This window comes from Carcharhinus amblyrhynchos, chromosome 4 (genome assembly GCF_965287045.1).
Source record: "Carcharhinus amblyrhynchos chromosome 4, sCarAmb.v2.hapA, whole genome shotgun sequence".
Classification (NCBI taxonomy): Eukaryota; Metazoa; Chordata; class Chondrichthyes; order Carcharhiniformes; family Carcharhinidae; genus Carcharhinus; species Carcharhinus amblyrhynchos.
In genome coordinates, this window is record NC_137327.1 from 72990592 (window position 1) to 73005807 (window position 15216).

Genomic DNA, 15216 nt, shown 5'->3' on the forward strand with positions numbered 1-15216 from the left:
TATACAGCTGTCCAGCTTAATATATGATCGTAACAAGCAAGAAAGAATAAAGTGAGCATGTTTTTCTTCACATTCGGCCTAAGTCAGCTAAACCACTATTGTTGTACAAGCAGAGTCGTAAAGATAAGGGCAAAGGATGTAACTACCATGGTTTCGAGAGGAAAAGAGATGTAACAATGGGTGACCAATCTCAAGCAAGGTAAATAAGGGGTCAGTACAGAAACAATGGTGGCTAAACGAGGTCGCATTGTAAAAGCGAGGTAAGAATCTTGAGATATGGAGCTGAAATGTGCATAAAAAGACTGTAAGCCGAGGGCTCTGTGGAGTGTTCCGGACCTCCCGGCTTTATTTCTCTTGTACTGGAAATAAAGCCTATTGCTTGGAAGATTACAACTCAGACTCTCTGTTTTAATCGGGTTAAATAAGTTGTCGTCTTGGGGAACCACGACACTAGGCCGGTCACTTTTTTAAAATTCATTCATGGAACGTGGGTGTCACTGACACCCACCTGGTGTTGTGAGACTTCTCTGGTCTAGTCAGTGACACAGTAAGATGAGAAAAAGACTTTGAACCCTTGAGTTTATTTTTTAATAGGAGATGGGTTGGTTGGAGGCTATTCAGGACTCGTACATTTTCATTTGCTGCGGGAAGGCAAGCTGCTGATAGTGAATGTGTCAGCAGCCGTTGGCAGGAAATTTGTGGGGGTTGGGAGGTACCTCCACGAATATGTCGAACCACACAGTTGTTACAGCACTGAAGAAGGCCATTCAGCCCACCATACCTGCACCAGTCTCCAATGAGCAATTCCGTTAGTGCCATTCCCTAAGGAAGCTTGTGATAAGAGAATGTGGAATCTGTCCTCCACATCCCATCCTCAAACCTGTTCATTTTTGCTCAGAACTAATGTCTATAATCTACAATTGGTGTCAGTCATCCAGCCCATCAGGCTTGCTCTGCCATTCAGTAAGATCAAAGCTGAACTTCTGCTGCAGGTCCCCTTTCCTGCCCACTCCCCATATCCCTTCATTCTCTTTGTGCCAAAATACCTAGAAATTTGAATCTTCCATTACTCAACTAAACATCTACAGCTGTGTGTGAGAAAATGTCTCCTCATCTTGAGCCCTGAATGGCTGACTTCTTGTCTTGCAGTTACTAAACTCTTCAACCTTTCAGTATTAATTCTGTAGAATTTTATTCATTTCAATGCGATCATCTCTCACTCTGAACACCAGAAGGCTCTGAAAACAGTTTACTCAAGCTCTCCTCATAGAGCAACCTTCTCATCCCAGGGATCACTCTGTTGAACCTTTGTTCTACAACGTCCTCAGGTAAGGATAGACTTGTTTGCTGCAATACCAGCAGGCTTGCTTGACAGGAATTACAATATTTTATAAAAATGCTGTCACAAATGCAAGAACATTTGAAATTTGAAGATGCAAATGCCATCGTACTGTGTGTAGCTGTAAATTTGAAACATGTCTTGATTGCTTAATGGTATTGTACAGCACATTAATTTGGAAGATAAGGAAATCAAATTGCATCGTTCACAGAGCAGATGTGAAAGTTCTGGAAATTGCATTTTTTTTCATGGCTTTACACCTGTAATAATCATCTGACAAAAAATCCCTGGCAACCTTTAAGACTAAATTCGCTTTTTGAGGTGTTTGGCGGGTTGTAGTAAAGATTGTACAAAGCACTAGGAACAGGTGAGTTCATTAATACTAAACTGAACTCATCCAAACTTTTGTTAATTAAGCAGACATGCTGAATAAAAAATAAACTTAATAAAAAAGTAAAATGACTGTCTTTTGGTTTTAAAATATCTGTGCATAAAAGTCAGATATTGAAAATCCGCAGCTTGAAAAACCAAATTGTCCAAAAACCAGACATTTTCTCTTTGGAGTACTGAACACTGCTCCTGGAATAGTAGGTGCAAAGATGAAGAGAATGTTCTTGGGCTGATCCCAGAGGACGGAATCAGCAGACAATGTGTGTACCCAGGATTTAAGTCCATTGCAGGGCTTTATGATCTATCTTCCACCACGCCCTTCCCTATTCTCTAGGCACATAGCCACCTGGCCCACTGGAGAGTAATCCAAAATCCAGGCAAATCAAAAATCCTGCATCGTCACAATCCCAAGAGTGCTGAATTTGAACATTGGACGAGTATATAGTTTAAAATTGTTGGAGTTACATTTTTTGGAGGGTTAAGCAGTAAAGTGGAAAGGGCATTCATCGCTTCAGAGGTAAATTTCAGTGGCCTGTAGGTTCATATTAATTTGATTGACAGTGGCATTTAAAGTCCATAGAATAGAATCCCTACAGTGCAGAAAGAAACCTTTGGCCCATTGCGTCTGAACTGAATTTCTGAAAGAGGTCACACCTAGGTAACTGCCCACCCATCTCTGTAACCTCGTGCATTCATCATGGCAATCAACCTAACCTACACATCTTTGAACATGAAGGGGCAATTTAGCATGGCCAATCTAACCTACACATCTTTGGACTGTGGGATGAAACTGAAGTACCTGGAGGAAACGCATGCAGATAAGGGGAGATTGTGCAAGTTCTATACAGTCACTCGAGGCTAGATTTGAATCCGGTCCCTGGTGCTGTGAGGCAGATCTTTAAACGCTTTAATATTCTTACTCCAATATGACAGGAATCTTTAGATACATATGGAACAAAAATAGAATCTCCGACACCTATAGCACAAGGAAGGCAGCTTTACAAAGAGCAACGCGTAGCTTCCACGTTCCTCTACTTTAAGTATTTATCTTTTTATTCCAAGAAGTCCTACATTACTATTTTCCAGCATGTAAAAGCTTTATCTCAACAAAAGTTCCTTTCCTATAGGCCCATAGGATGCAACAAATCAAATACGATCGCAGAGCCCGGGCAAGAGAATGGAAAACCGTCAACCATAACGATTCGCAATGTATAACCAGTCAAAGAGAGAGGTGGAACTGTGGCTTGTTTATTAATGGAGTTGTATTTTGTTAGTATGGCATTTGCAAGCAACTATATTGTTGTCAGACTCTTCACAATAGTTTAATAAGGCACCATGGCCTTAATAGCTTTTTCTTCAGAACAAACCTTGAACTGTTGACTGTTTCTTTCTCCACAAAGCCTGGGCATTTCTGTTTTTATTTCAGATTTCTAGCATCCACAGTATTTTTGCTTTTGCATTTCCATTGTTGGATTGTGGATGTAAAATCTAGCACTGGCTTTTATTGAGAAAAGTCTTCTTTTGCAATATCCTTCAGCCTCTCCCTGGGCTTTTCACCTTTCTCCTGGTTTGAGCATATGATTTAGGCAGACATTTTATTGTGGTCTTGGAAGTGCTAGACCGAAGCCCTATCTGTCTATGAAGGTGCATGTAAAAGATCCCATGGCGCTATTCAAGGAAGCATAAGGAGTTCTTCCAGGCCCAGCAGTCTTGCTTTATCTAAAATCAGGTTTGAGATAACAGAGAAAATGGTTAGTACGAGTTAGATAAAAACTTTTTTGGCTCTTGCTTCATAATTGCTGTCTGAATTTAAATGGATAATGAGGCAGAGAGGCCACACTTGCTTTGCAACCAGAGGAAGTTTACTAAAGACTCCAAATTGAAGCACGAACACAGTACTTAAAGTAGAAAATATTATCACTGACTTGTTTGTGGGAATGCAAACCTGCAAAGTTTAGGCCATTATGGGATGAAATAGAATTATTTCTTTTCCTTGTTATTCGAATTGCCATGACTTAAATCATACTTTATTACAAGAATGCATCATGCTCATTCAAACATAATAACCAGTTGAAGTGCAATTTTTATTTGTCTAGATAGGAAAGCAGTCATTGTTGGATTTTATGGTTAACAGTCCATTCAACAGCTTCAGCTGGTGCAGTGTGAATGGTTATGATGCTGTCAGGAATGGATCTCATATGACAGGCAGCACAGTGGTTAGCACTGCTGCCTCACAGTTTGATTCCTGGCTTGGATCACTGTCTGTGTGGAGTTTGCACGTTCTCCCTCTGTCTGTGTGGGTTTCCTCCAGGTGCTCCGGTTTCCTCCCACAATCTGAAAGATGTGCTGGTTGGATGCATTGACCCGACAAGGCGCTGGACTGGGGCAACTAGGAGAGTTTCACAGTAACTTCATTGCAGTGACTAATAAATAAACTTTATATTAGGAGTTTGGGTGGTGGTCTGACTTGAATGCCCAACAGTCTCAGATTGAGCTTTTCTCATGTTCCATGTGCGACACAAGTAGGAGCATCTTTCCTGGCCTGCTCTTGAGCAGTTGAAGGTTATACAGATTTTCTGTGGAAAGTTTAAATCTGGGACTTCGCCACTTAGGTTGGTTACTAGGTTGCAGTTGTTGATGTCTTCAGTTAATTAAGGGGTGTGCTATTGCGAGATGAGACTGTCATCAGTTTGTAGGGTGTGATAGGTGTCCCAGTTGGGACTACAGGTTTCCAGGCATGAGGTTTGTTTCAGCTTCTTTTAAGTGAGTAGAAAATGTGGCCCTGGCAGCCTTTACAGAGAACCAAGTGGTAGGACTGCAGTCATACATTTTGCCAGGCCAGGTTGCAATGACAGGTTTCCTTCCCTGAAGTGCATGAGCCAATTGGGTTTTTTTTCTTGAAAACAGCAGTGTCTGGGAGCTTTATGGTTTGTCTTTTTGACAGCTAACCTACGAGACCAAATTTCGTACATTCAATTTGCAATTTGCCATGATTTGAATTCTTGACCTCTGAATTACCAGTCTGAAACCATAATCACGTGGTTGCTACCTAAAATGGTGGCGTGCCGTGGTTCTGCCACAACACTCACGCTGGCACTCGTAAACTGTAACAGTACTGCTGCAGATAATTGATGTATGACTACAGCATCAAGAATCACTTCTTCGGTAACCCCATTTGTATTTGCAATGATAAAAAGGAAGCAAATACTATATTGGATTGTTTTGAAACTGATACCCTGGTTCCTCACATTCTGCATTCTTGAAGCTTACTGCTGCATTTCAAATTAAGTTGATATTTTCTCTCCTTTGTTTCCACATCATAAGCAATCCAATTAGTGTAGCGTAAAACTGCCTTTCACTTAGAGAAAGTTGATCTTCAAAATTCATGCTTCATTTACATTGAAAATTTAATCAGCTCATCTAGAGTCCCGTAGGAATTGATTTTTGTGGTCAACATTTTAAGCTGTGAAGCTCAAATAAAAATTAATTGAATAATGGAATTCAATCGATCAAAACTGCCCAGTGGAATAAAAAGACTTACATTGACACAGCTACTTTTATGACCTCAGAATGTCCAAAAGCACTTGATAGCTGCTGAAGTGAAGTTACTGTTGTAATGTAAGAAATACAGCAGTCATTTTGTACACAGTCCCACAAACAGCAATTAAATAATGACTAGATGATTTATTTCAAGTGTTGACTAAAGAACAAATCTTGGCGAAGACAGTGGGGAGTGCTTCCATACACAATATTGCCTTGGAGCTTTTTACATCTACCTGCAAAAGGAGACAAAGTCTCTGTTCAATACTGGATTTGAAAGAGACCAACTCTTGGTAGTGCAAAGGCACTGCACTGGAGTGTCAGCCTGAATGAAGAATCAAGTGTGGGAGTTGAACCCAAAAACTTCAGATTCAGATGAAAGTGCTACCTATTAAGCCCAGGCTGAAGCACGATTAGAACTTTAGAAAAATGCAAAGTATTCAAAATTTAAGCATGTCAATGGAACAAATGGTGTAAAACAGCAAGAGCCAAAATAATTTTTTATTATTGTTTTGCCTACTGGGCTCGTTGCAAAAGCACCAACACTGGTATGTACAATAGCATAGAGCTTTAAAAGCTGTTATCAATTAGTGTTACCTCATCACTTCCACATAATGCTATATTGGACAACATTTTTCTGGTGGTTGCGTCCAGAGTTCTGCATGACAGTAAGCACAGCCTATGCAGTATGGAACTGGTGAACTTTTCTAGGAGAAGATCAATTACCAGAACAAAAAAATACACTTCCTGCATTGAGCAGGAAGCATCCCTCCATTTTAACCCTCAATTCATATTCAGGAAGATTTCCATTCATCTTCAGGAAAGATGAAATTGATTTATTATTGTCACATGTATTAACATACAGTGAAAAGTATTGTTCTTGCATGCTATGTAGACAAAACATACCGTTCATAGAGAAGAAAATGAGAGTGCAGAATGTGGTGCTACAGTCATAGCTAGGGTGTTGAGAAAGATCAACTGAATGCAAGGTAAATCCATTCAAAAGTCTGACAGCAGCAGGGAAGAAGCTGTTCTTGAGTCGGTTGTTACATGACCTCAGACTTGTATCTTTTTCCCGAAGGAAGTAGATGGAAGAGAGAATGTCCAGAATGTGTGGGGTCCTTAGATATGCTGGCTGTTTTACTGAGGCAGCAGAAAGTGTAGACAGAGTCAATCGATGGGAGGCTGGTTTGCGTGATGGGTTGGGGTACATTCGCGACCTTATGTGAAGTGCTTTCTAAACTAGCAAACGGGATAATCCCTTGGTACTGTGCACCCATGCTTCAGAATTGGCATGCAAGCCAATACTAATGTGGTTTTAACATAGTGCCCATGGAAGTTCACAAGAACAGCAGAGCGTGGGGCAGCCTGGCTGTCATTTGGCACTCCCCTAAATGTGATAGAAGAACCTAAACAAGTAGAACTGTTGGCGCAAAACCCACAGTCGATAGTGGTCTTTGACATTGAGCACTAATGTGTTGACCACCTGACAAAGTGAGCTGTATTCACCCTCCATGTTAACCTCTCAACATTGTAAATGACCATAGATCTCAGTATGCTTGAGGACTCTTGCTGCTCCATTTGTAGTTCTATACTTCAAAATAGTTAATTGTTCATGAAATGTTCTGAATGCTTTGGGAAATAAAAAGATGCATATAAATGCAAGCCTTTATTATAGATATGCTTGGGAAATTCTTCTTTAAAATAAAGTTAAAACAATCCTTAAAATGAATCCTAATGCCACATGATTAATGTAACGTATCTGGAGAAAAGGAAATTCAATCTATTGTCCTTCATATTTGGCTGTGCTATGAAATGTGTGTGTGCCATTAATATTACAAAGCTAAAGTTAAAATATCTCTGGGTAAAGTGGATGACTGTTTTCTCCAGGATATTGCAACAAGTAAAATCAAATTATTTATTATATATTACATATCAACTGAATATTTTTATTGCTGTAAATTCAAAATGAGTGAACTTTGAATGTTGTTTTGTGTTAAAACCAGTTATTGAGCAGTAAGACATATTTAAATATACTTAATCACAATGTGTTAATGAGTAGCACAAGACTGCACCTTGGTTGTAGCAGTAGTATTTAGGATGTGATGTTAAACTGAGACCAGGGATGGAATTTTTATGGTCTCGTTGTGCCGGGAACAAGGCTGGAGAATGTAGTGAGCCGTTCAAAAGTGTAATGACTTGAGTAGGACTGGAAAATTCCACTGGCATGAGGGACTGTAAAACTTTACCCTACATCTGTTTTCAAGTGGACATCAAAGATCTTGCAGTGCGAAGAGCACAGAGCTGTCCCAGTATTCGTCCTCCAACCATTGTCACCAAAATAGATGATTTGATCATTCAAATTCATTTGTTGGTTGTGTGATCTTGCAGTGTGAAAATTACCTGCTACTATGATCAATGTAATATCAGTGATGACACTTAAATCATAATTTATTGAATATGGAGTGCCTTGACATGCCCTGAGAATGTCCTCCACTGCTCTATAAGTGCACCATCTTTCTACTAGCCTGATTATCTACAATTTAAAGAATTATCATGAGCTGCTTTTGAGCAGTTAATTTGGCCATAGTTTGTCATAAGGCCTTTGCAGTTGGCGCTACTTCCTATGAATTGTATTTGGAAATATTTACCATATAATCTTTCAAATGTTTGGGACAATTCTAAGCAATTTCATTGGACAATCAGAATGTTGCTGTTTTTACCAAGATTCTGATTGGATAATAATGACCTTGTGAGATTTGAAATGCTTCTGCTGCATTCTAGCAAGTTTAGTGATTCATGATAGGCCATTTTGGATTTGATTGCTGCTACGGCTGTAAGGATTTCACAGCTTTATGTCGCAGGGTGACACGAGCTGCTGCTGGGAAGAGCCAGCAGGATCCAGGAACAAAGGGTAATGGGAGTTGGAGGCGTAAATATTGTATTTTGGGATAGTTCTACAACAAGTCTAATTAGAAAATCTCCAATTTAAATAAAAATCTAGTGAAATCTAGCTGTATTTTTAAAGTATTCGTAAACTTTAGCCAAAGGCGGGCTGCTGCGAAGCATGTTGGGATGAAAACTCAACAGACAAACGGAATTGTTTGGAACAATAAAACCCCAGAATGTGCCTAGTTTTATCAGCGAAAGTTGTGAACAGTATGATTCCCAAAACCACTTTATGAATAGGACTGTTTAAGTTGTCCTGATAAGACAGTTCTTCTCAGATGTGAGAATTTCAGTTGTCTGGTTCAGCTATTGATGTAAACAATAACTTTGACTTTTGTAGCTAAGCGTCAGGGGTTGCTAAGCAATATGGGGAAGAAATATCCGGATTCTACGGACCAATGAAATCTCATGATGTCAAGAGGGTAGAATGTAATTGGCTATGGTATATGACTGTTCGATTTTCAAGTTTGCTGATGACACCACCATAGTGGGTCGGATCTCAAAACATGATGAGACAGAGTACAGCAATAAGATAGAGAATCTGGTGAACTGGTGTGGCAACAATAATCTCTCCCTCAATGTCAACAAAACGAAGGATTGACTTCAGGAAGCGTAAAGGAGAACATGCCCCTGTCTACATCAATGGGGACGAAGTAGAAAGCTTCAAGTTTTTAGGTGTCCAGATCACTATCGATCTGTCTTGGTCCCACCATGCTGACACTATAGTTAAGAAAGCCCAGCAATGCCTCTACTTTCTCAGAAGACTAAGGAAATTTGGCATGTCAGCTACACCTCTCACCAACTTTTACAGATGCACCATAGAGAGCATTCTTTCTGGTTGTATCAAAGCTTGGTATGGCTTCTGCTCTATCCAAGACTGCAAGGAGCTACAAAAGGTCACGAGTGTAGCCAATCCATCATGCAAACCAGCCTCCCATCCATTGACTCTGTCTACACTTCCTGCTGCTTCGGCAAAGCAGCCAGCATAATTAAGGACCCCATGTAGCCCAGACATTCTCTCTTCCACCTTCTTCCTTCGGGAAAATGGTACAAAAGTCTGAGGTCATGTACCAACTGACTCAAGAACAGTTTCTTCCCTGCTGCTGTCAGACTTTTGAATGGACTTCCCTTGCGTTAAATAGATCTTTCTCTACACCCTAGCTATGACTGTAACGCTACATTCAGCACTCTCATTTCCTTCTCTATGAACTGTATGTTAATACATGTGACGAAAATAAATCAAATCAAATAAACTGTGAACAATGATCGATTTGTACTAATGAGACTGGTTCATTACGAGTGGGGAGTCAGGAAAAACAAACTTGAGAGATGTATAGTGGTTTTGAGGGATGTATTGTATCCTCCAAGTGGTGTAAATGCTCAAGGTCTTGTTTTCTTGTAAGGCATTGGACTGCCCAATGCTAATCTCTCCATTCGTTGGTCAAACAAAAATATGTCTTTAACTGGGACACCAGCTTCGTGAGTCTTTGTATTTGCTGAGGTTTTTTGGTGATACCTAGTCTCTGAAAAGACCCTGCAACAACGCTTAATTTATGCCTGCTCTTGCCTTAGAAGGAATACGTCTACCTTCTTGCTCCCCTAGCCCATGATCTAACTTTTATCGCTCTTGAACAACACCACATGAAATCCAGCAGTAAATAGATTCCTAAAAAATGTCTGTTTGGTTGCAGTATTTTACTCCTATGACAGTTCTACTTGGTATTGTGAAGCGCTTTGGTTTACTATACTGTAGAATTGAGTGAGGTGGTAATTCAGATGCTCATTGTTCATAACCTAGACCTAATCTGTTGGAACAACAGGTGGTTGGCAGTTTGGAGTTACAAGCTAGCATGTAAAGCTGGAAGTAAAGGTTGAACTGCTGTGTGATAAGGATCTTTGAGTTCTCTGCTCCTGGCATTCTAGCAATCTTAGCTCTGTGGCAATTTCTTTCCAATTGAAAATTAATCGAGCAGAAATGTTGAAAGATTGCATTGCAATTTCAAAAGACTTTCACCAGTACCTATTCCTAAGTGTGCATATTCTGTGTTGTGTACCAAACCTGTTTGAGCAAGAGGACAAAGTTTCACAATATTATATGGGCCATTTTTGTTTGATGCAAATACAACATTTATTTTGATTGGAATCAAATGCCTGAAAGCTTTTAAGCAAAGCCACTGTTTGTTGATTAAGTATTAAATAAATGGAGGTGAAATGTTTTATTCAGTGAGTCATCATCTGAAATGCATTATCTAAAAGCTTGTTGGAAGTTGCTTGTAAAGGGAAATTTAATAACTTTTTGAAAAGGAAGACTTTGCAGGACTGTGGGGAAAGAATAGGCGAGTGGAAATAATTGGATTTCTCTTTGAAAGAGTCAGAATGGGCAGGATAAGCTTATTAGCCTGTTGTGCTGTTTCTGTGAATGGAATCCTGTATGCATATGTGCTTTTGCTGCTGTTACAACTTTGCATGTCTCTCAGACCAGTCTTATTACTGGCCAATAATGTGGAAAATGATGGATGTCGGAGAGCTGTTTGGATATAAATCCTCCTCCACAAGAGCATGACATACAGTTTATGGACTGATCTAACACTCAGGGATTTGTCCTAGCTTTGAACATGCGCCACCACGTGTTCCATATTTTTCAGTCTTGACTTGATATCATCATCATCAGCAGACCCATTTTAAGTGATTTACTGCCTGTGTAGTCACAATTGTGCTCAGCATCATGTGACTGAATATATCCTAGGCCACAGATATAATCAGTTGGAATATCTTTGAGTGACGTAGAAAACTAATGTAGCAGTTGACCTGCATGGGTTGGCTGTTGAGATGTAATAAATCTAAATGAAGAGCAACACTTTGAGCAGAGTAAATTTCAAAATAATGGATTGAGAAGGTGTATTTTCTGCATAAGATTGCCTACAAATGGACATTTGGATTTATTGGCTTAACCTTTGCATCAGTTAAGTGATGGACTTGAAGCGTGATGCCGCAATGGACTTGAAGAGTGACGCCGAGCACTACCAAAACAACCTCTTTAAAAAAAAAATCATGGGAAGTTTGAACTCCCTTAGATTTATACAACTGGGGAGTGCACCAGCACAATGACAGGATAACTAATTTATCAATACCTTTGCCAATGACTGGTGCATCTGCATCCTGTTCCGAACAGTGCAATTATGTTAGTCATACTCATGGCTGGTTCATTTGAATATACAACTCTGAAGATTTATGTTACCTGCCATGACACAAAAAAAGGTCTGAAGATAAAATGGCATTAAAATGGCCACTGTGCAGCAGATTTGTATTATGCTTTACATAAAGCCTTCAGTTCTTTCAGTCGAATGCACAGTACTGTGGCATAGTGGTTAGCACTGCTGCCTCACAGCGCTAAGAACCAGGTTTGATTCCCAGCTTGGATGACTGCGCGGAGTCTGCACGTTCTCCCTGCAAGAATTTCCTCCAGATGCTCTGGTTTCCTACCACAGTCTGAAAGACGTGCTAGTTAGGTGCGTTGACCATGTTAAATTCTCCCCCAGTGTACCTGAACAGGTGCCGGAGCGTGGCAACTAAGGGATTTCTAGAAATAAATTAAACACAGTTTAATTTATAGTATTAATGTAAGTCTACTTGTAATACTAATAAATAAACTTTAAAGGATGCCGTTTATACATTTTTTTAAAAAATGTGCAACATGTATATTAACATCCATAACATTCTTGGTCCTCTGGGTGTAGCTGTAACAAGTTTCTGCATCGAGGTGTATTTTAACTTGGGCAATGCACTGAATCTTCGGTGGAAGTGAGAAAATATAGGAACTTCCAAGAATGTAGAAATGAACCTGGTCGGTAACTGCAGGCTCATCACCTGCTAGCAGTTCCTTCACAGCAAGAATGAGCAAGGTGATGAAAAATGCATCTTAAATACATAGCTTATGAGCAATACTGAGCACAACTTTTCCTCAATATATCAAATAGGTTTTTTTAACAACTCATTGCAGTGCAATATCATGTATTTCAATAACCTGCACTCTCTACAGGTTTCAAAATGCCACTGGGATATATTTAGCTGAGTGGCTATTGTAAGTGAACCAGAAATGATGCTTGCCGATGAGTTTGAGCTCTGTCGTAGTTTGCAGATTGCTCTGTCTGTTTTAATCATGCTCCTTTTTCCTACTGAGAGATGAAAAACAGATCATTTAAAAATAAAATGTCTGGATAGGATCCTTGCATTCTTTGAGGAAATCAGAACTGAGGTAGACTGTGAAAAAATTTGTATGTTTTAACTTGAAATTTCCACTCGCAGGGTTACCAGTTAAACTTAAAGCTTTGAGGATTCAGAGTAATTCTTGGGAATACATGAGAAATTGGCTAAAAGGTTAGAAAAATGTATATTGGGATGGTGGTGGAGAGTGAACCACTGATTATGGTGCCCTCCAGATTTTTGCTGAACCATCACTGCGTTTAATTTATTCCTAGAATCCCGACAATACAGAAGGAGGCCACTCAGTCCATTGAGCCTGCACCGACAATAATACCACCCAGGCCCTATCCCTGTAACCTCACATATTTACCTTACTGAGTCCCCTGATACTAAGGGTCAATTAAGCATGGTCAATCAACTTAATCCATACATCTTTGTGCTGTGGGAGGAAACCGATACAGACACGGGGAGAAAGTGCAAACACCACACAGTTACCCGAAGTCGAAATTGAACACACGTCCCTGGTACTGTGAGGCAGCAGTGCCAACCACTGTGCTGCGTCCATGGATGACTTGGAGTCAGAAGCTCACTGCAAATTGATCATCTTTGCAGAGAAAACCAAACAGAAGAGGTTGTGGAATGAGAGAGTAGTAGCTAAGAATTTACAGGATAAAGGCCTGGATAGAAAAATGGTAGATAAAATTTAACGTGGACAAATGTAAGTGCTGTGAAGATGTGTGTGGATGGGTGATGGGCGGAGTGCAAGGAGGGGAATGAGCATTAATACTACATTTCACTGAATGGAGTTGAAGTAGCTAAGGGTGAAACTCAGCGATGTCAGTAGGTTTGATGATCAGTGTCTCCATACAATACACAGAAGCAATCAAAGCATATTGAGATATATAACCAGCATGAAGGTTCCAACACCTACTGTGTAGTGTGATTTGTTCTGGCGGACAAGATTCTCATTTGCATTTCAGCAATAAAGTCTACACTGTACATGTGTTCAAGTGTTTTTCTGTCACGTATTAGTTTGATTACAACAAGCCATATTTTCAGAAGCTACACTGTTTCACTATTTGGATCATCTGTTTACAGAACTAGATGATAAAATTGCAAATATTGGAAGTACAGATTTGATGGCTCAGCTTAGAAGAGAGAAAACACAGGGCCTGCGGTTTTTAATCCTTGCATATGGTGTAGGTACACCCATGATGGTGTTGAGGAGAGAGTTCCAGGATTTTGACCCAGTGACAATGAAGGAACATTTCCACATCAAGATGGTGATTGGCTTGGAGGGGAACTTCTAGATAGTGGTGCTCCCATGCATTTGCTGCCCTTGCCTTTCTAACTAGTAGTTGTTGTGGGTTTGGAAGGAACTTTAAGAACTGCTGACCAAGACCCGATTCAGCTTTCTTTTAGTTTCAGACTTGAAACATTTGCCTCTATATGCCCCTACAGAAAAATCTAATAATAACAAAATCTTCAGTAGCATTTTCACCACAAATGCCAGGAAATAACCATCTGGACTAAGAGAGTAACTAACTATCTCCCTTTGACGTTCAATAGCTTTGCCATTCATGAATCCTGCACTCACAGTTTTCTGGGGTTAACATTGATCAGCATCTGAATTGGCCTAGCCCTATAAACATTGTGGCTACCAGAGCAGGTCAGAGACTAGGAATCCTGCAATGAATAATTCATCTTCTGACTCCAAAAGCCTGTCCACAATCTACAAGTCAGGAGTATGAAAGAATGCTCATCACTTGCCTGGATGAGTGTGGCTCCAGCAATACTGAAGATGCTGGACATCATCCAGGAGAAGACGTGCTTCATTGGCACCCGATCTATCACATTTAGCATTCACTTCATTCACCAGCAATGTACAGTTGAAGTTTATTTATTATTGACACAAGTTGGCTTACGTGTGGAGAATTCACATTCTCCCTGTGCTTGCGTGTTTCCTCCCAAAGTGGCAGCAGTGTTTATCATCTACAGGATGCACTGCAGCAGCAAATCACCAAGGCTCCTTCAATAGCACTTCCTAAACCTGTCATCCCTACCATCTAGAAGAGCAAAGGCAGCAAGCACATGGTGACACCACCACCTGCAAGTTTCCCTTCAATCATCCTGACTTGAAATTATATTGTGTTCCTTCACTGCCACCACATAACAATCTTGGACCTCTTTCCCTAGCAGCACAGTGGGTATACCAACACCAGATGACTTGGCTCATTTCCACCTTCTGAAGTACAATTAGGGATCGGCAATAAATGTTGGCCTTGATGCTGACATCCCATGAAAATACGTTAATGTGCTGCTAGACAACTTTTTACCTATTTGAATAACAGATTTTCTTTGGACTACCAAGAATAGAGATGATAATATTAAGTCAATGAATTTAAAATCAGTCAGCTGCTGTCAAATTATCCTAATTATTCACAGACAAATGCTACCATGGAGCAGGAGCTTGTTGAGGTTACATTGAGATGACAGTGACAACATACTCCTTCCCCATGTCCTGCATTATTGTAGAAAAGTCTTTTCTAACGTACCTCATTAATTTAGTCCAAAATAGTGTTTGAGCAAAAAAAATGTTTGCGTAGATTGAGAGCATGTTGCTTGTAGTCTGAAATGATGATATTGAGAACCAGGAAAGGAGAAATGCTTGAATCTGTACAATGCCATATAAAATCACAGCCATCCCCACTAATTTGTTGTGGTGTTTTGTTTCAGAGAAGAATTGTTAGAACATCAAGATACCACCCTGCCTTTGTTCAAGTAGTACTGTAGGT

General features: G+C 40.0%; 1 protein-coding gene across 3 annotated transcripts in view; it reads left to right on the forward strand.

Annotated features, from left to right (window-relative positions):
- klhl13 (kelch-like family member 13) overlaps positions 1-15216 on the forward strand; it is a 245933-nt gene that overhangs the window by 163157 nt on the left and 67560 nt on the right. The gene's annotated exons all lie outside the window — the stretch shown is intronic.